We start from the raw sequence: 4,715 nt of genomic DNA, 5'->3' as shown, positions 1-4,715 counted from the left end.
ACATACATGCTCCAGGATGACGACGTGAGCACCTGGGGCAGACTGGGTGCTCCTGAGTCCTCGGGGCTAAGCGTCCCTGCTGCTGCTGGCCTCTGTTCCTCGGCGGTCCATGGAAAGGCCTCTTGTTCTGCTGCTGATGCTGATGAGGAGGAGGGCGGTGGGGTACCTGGACTGGGCGCTTGCCCTGGCGATCCCTCTAGATGTCCCGCAGATCCTGCTCTGCGGCTAAGGCCTTGGAGACGGCAATCTCATAAGTGGCAGGGTCAGACACCCTAACATCCCGGCGCAAGATCGGTCGTAAACCCACTAGAAAGTGCATCAGCTTCGCTCTGGCATCATTCGCGATCAGGGGCACAAAGTGACAGCCCCTCTCGAACTTACGGATAATCTCCGTAACCGTCATATCTCCCTGTCGCAGGCTCATGAACTCGGTGGTCAGCCTGGTGCGAACCTCCTCAGCAAAATACTTGGAGTAGAAAACTTCCGTAAAGCGGGCCCAAGAAAGTGTAGCCAAAGTCAAGGCTACCGAAGCTCCTTCCCACCATAAGCGGGCGTCTCCAGTGAACAGGTAGGTGGCACATCGGACTCGGTCTGCGTCCCCTAGCTCCATAAACTCGAAAATGACCTCGAGAGATTTGATCCATCCCTCGGCAACCATGGGGTCAGATGTTCCAGAGAATTCCTTCGGACGCATCTTCATGAATCGCTCATAAACAGCCTCAGGCCCTGCCGGCCTGGCTGCGGCAGCGACAACAGCATTGTTTCCCGCAAACTGTGCGAAGAACTGCGTCATCCCAGCTAGCATCTGGGCATTCATATCAGGCGGAGGGGGTGGAGGTAAGTCTTCCTCCCGCCTACGATCCTCACCGTACTCATGACAGCGCTCCTCGCCACCTCTCGGGCGTCCAACCTGGCGTCTAGGGGGCATACTGTTCCAACATAACCCATGCGTAACTAACATGCATAATTTCATAATTTATGAACACTGAAATACTGAAAATCTGGTCGAAATATCTCATGAAAGCATGCTGACAAAATAACTCATGCTTTAAATAAAATGTTGAACAAAATGCTGAACTGTAAAACTTACAGACCGAAGACGTGGCTTCGTGAGCTTCTCGCGGTCAGTAGTAGTGTAACCCTTCACAAGAACATAGGCTCTGATACCAACTGTAAAGTCCCAAAAATCCTTACTTTGAAAATTTGCGGAAAATTTAAAATTTTCTTTTTAAAAGAACTTAAACGGTCTCATTCATAAAATCACAGGTGAATCAAGTTCAATGTTTCAAATTATTGCAGCGGAATAAAAATAAAGTTGCCAAAAATAACTACTTAAAATTTGTCCAACGACTGATAAAAATTATTAGCGGAAAAATAACAACTGCTGCACTGAGGTCCTCGGGTGCCACTACTGCCGACCCAAGCTGGCTCACTGGTCCCCGTCCTCGGCCCTGGCCTCATCAATACCTACAACAATCAAGTCTAGTGAGCCTAAAGACTCAGCATGCATATATCGCAGGTAACGAGTAAAATCTGAAGTAAAATATGCATGGGATAAAATATCATGTCATGAGACATGCTGAAAGTAATCTGTACTGATGCTGGAAATAATCTGTACTCATGCTGAAAATAATCTGTACTGATGCTGAAAATAATCTGTACTGAGCAATTATAATACGTGCATAACTGAACTGATAATCATAGTAAAAACGTTTGCTCCTTGGAGCCCTGTACTGAAATAACTGGTAAAATTTTCTGTTGAGATTATATTTTACGCCTGTGGCCACTGCACTAAGCTGAACTGATCGGTAACTGACTACCGGGGAGCCTGAAACTGAGCTGGCGGTCACTGAAGACCCGATGGTACCATCCGAAACTGATAGGTCACTGGCGACCTGATGATACCAACCTGAACTGAGCGGTCACTGGCGACCGTATAAATAATGCTCCCACATAGTGAATGAACCACAAGCCATATCGCATAAATCTCAAAAATAATCATTTTCTGTTTTCATGCACGTAAAATAATTAACTGGCGATAATGAAAATATCCTGTAATTTTACCAACTGGAGTGGGTTGGATCGTCCCCCAGGCTCGCTGCAACCTAAAGGTGCCATGAAAATATGCAATAGCTTAAACTTGACCAACTATGCAATTTACGTTCAAAAGATGCGGTTATGACGTCTAATGACTTCGTATTTAATCGTGACTCCGAACCAACCCGAACCAACACTGAACCGACATATAGTCATGATTAAAATACGCTGAAAGTAATGAAATAATGCTCCCAAAATTCTGATGGTCGAAATCTAGGTGGAATGGAGGCCAAAACAAGAAACGCTCTTTCGAGAGTCAATTTGGCACATCGCACCGTAAATTCTCGTACGACTTCAAAAATGATCCGAATGACAAACGGCCAAAAACATGACCTTCCTAACTTAAAGGAGCACTGTCCAGTCCAAGGCCATAGGCTAAAAGCCGACCGAGAACTCGAACAAGCCTCTGAACCGACACAGCAACTTGCTGTAAAATTTTCCAGCAGCTGCGCAAATTGGCACATCGCACCGTAAATTCTCGTACGACTTCAAAAATGATTCGAATGACAAACGGCCAAAAACATGACCTTCCTAACTTAAAGGGGCACTGTTCAGTCCAAGGCCATAGGCTAAAAGCCGACCAAGAACTCGAACGAGCCTCTGAACCGACACAGCAACTTGCTGTCCAAAAATACAGCAGCTGCGCACTTGTTTTCCTTGTGTCGTTTTCGAGTCCGCCGGCCATTGGGGCTTACACCACTAACCAGAGACCCTTACCAACATCCCAAGGAATGATTTGAACCATGGCTAGGGGCACAAGACCAGCCACAATTCGCACCAATCCAGCAAACATCAGAAAAGATTCACCCGAGAGCACAAATTCTGCGCGTCGGACATTGTTCTTGTTTTGCTGTCACGGATCGTTCCATTGGCCATTTGATTGACCATGGCACAATCTAGACATATAGGGGCATGGTATGAACCGTGGCTAAGGGCCATAGGCCAACCAAGATCCATACCAAACCACCAAACTCGAAATACATATGCTGTCCAAAAACTGAAGGGCCGAGAGGGGAGGGGCTGTTGTGATGTTTTAATTAAAAACCGAGGAGTCATGGACCAAGCCACCAAAATGGAGACTTAGTCATGTCTTAGACATGCTAGGGGAGTGATCCAACCATGGCTAAGAGCCCTTAGAGCAGCCAAGATCAGATCCAACCCTCAAGACAAGAAACTGAAATTTTTCGAACACCATTTCCTGCACCTATGGAACTTGCTGTCATTTCGGTTTCCAGCAAGGGTGGGGGCTAAATGAATGGACCAACATGGTCCTAATACATCCTATTACATGTCTAGGAACAGCCTTGAGAGCCTGGAGTCGAATCATAACCTGAAATCCACAACACAAAGCAAACCATGAAGCTGCCCAAGAAAAACCGAAAAATCTGCATGCATTTTCTTTTGACAAATTTGATATGTGTTCGGTTTTTGCATGATGAAATCTGATCATGTACTGAAAAATACTTGATAATATGACTTGATTGAGGTTTAGAAAAAGTATATACATGCCTTGGATTCGTTTCGAAAGAAAACGAAAAGATGAGACGATCCGGCGCGGAGGAGATGGAGCGATTTCTTTTCTTGCTACCTTGCTGGATTTTTCTCCCTTGCTCTAGCTATGAGGGTCACGAAATTTCCCCTCTCAAACTCTCTGAATTTCAGTGGGGAGGGGTGTGATGGAGTGGTTATGGAGGTGGGGAGAAAAATGGTTGGAAAGGTGAGAGGCAAGATCCACAAATATAGGATCTCAACTCAAGACTAAGTCCCACACTCCTTAAAATTTGCACATGCTTGTCAAATCTCCTTGGGAATGCATTGACCGATGTATTGTATGGTATCCAAGGCTAGGATCATGCTTAATAACTAACTAATTAAGGTTTGGTTAATAATTGAAAAGATTAGCATGCTAAAAATTTACATGGAATGGCCAAATGTGGGTTGGCAAAAATAATTGTCTAGGTACTAAGGGGTGGCCGAAATTTCACTTCTAAAAAATGGATGGGGAGTGTTGTTTATCTAGTCAACTAATAATCCTTAAAGGCCTTACTAATCCTTTAATTAATTTAGTGAGCTAACCTTTTAATTATGCAACTTAAATGGGCTTATTTCTTAATCACCTCAAACAACTTAAATTAAATCCTCACACCTCCCTTATTAACTTAAATGAACTTACTTGCTAGTTAAATTAACTCTCGGAAATAATTCTCGAATCTTAAATCCTATCTCAAAACTCCAACTCCAGTCCGGCCTCACTGAAATAACTGAAATGCTAAAAATCAACTACTGAGATGAAATAATAAAATAATTAACTTCAAAGAAGTGCATTTAAAATAATCATGCAATGGAGTCAATTAAATTTAAAAATCTAGAATTATGCATGGTTTAAACGTAGACTGATTTACGGGTTCTACATTTTGTATATTGATCTAATTGATGTGAGGCCACTTCCATTAGAAAGACAAGATATAAGGCTATAACTTTCATGTTTTGAGTTTTGTTCAAATCATTAGGGAAGACGAGCCAAAAGTGGCCCGAAGTGTGTCGTTTGTTTCGTTGTTCCTGCACTGACACATGTTGGGAGAATGGGCATAACGTTTTACTCAGACCTCCAAATGACC

General features: G+C 43.9%; 1 long non-coding RNA gene across 1 annotated transcript; it reads right to left on the bottom strand.

The window, feature by feature from the left end:
- Positions 1-1,267: 1,267 nt before the first annotated feature.
- Positions 1,268-3,848, bottom strand: LOC140836176 (uncharacterized). The gene is made up of 2 exons (XR_012119000.1): positions 3,607-3,848; positions 1,268-1,467 (listed from the first exon to the last, which is right to left on the bottom strand). It is a non-coding gene; the product is annotated as an uncharacterized lncRNA (long non-coding RNA).
- Positions 3,849-4,715: the final 867 nt, after the last annotated feature.

This window comes from Primulina eburnea, chromosome 7, assembly GCF_022965805.1.
Source record: "Primulina eburnea isolate SZY01 chromosome 7, ASM2296580v1, whole genome shotgun sequence".
NCBI classification, from domain to species: Eukaryota; Viridiplantae; Streptophyta; class Magnoliopsida; order Lamiales; family Gesneriaceae; genus Primulina; species Primulina eburnea.
The sequence above is the reverse complement of the archived record's forward strand: the minus strand, read 5'-3'. Positions and strand labels throughout refer to the sequence as shown.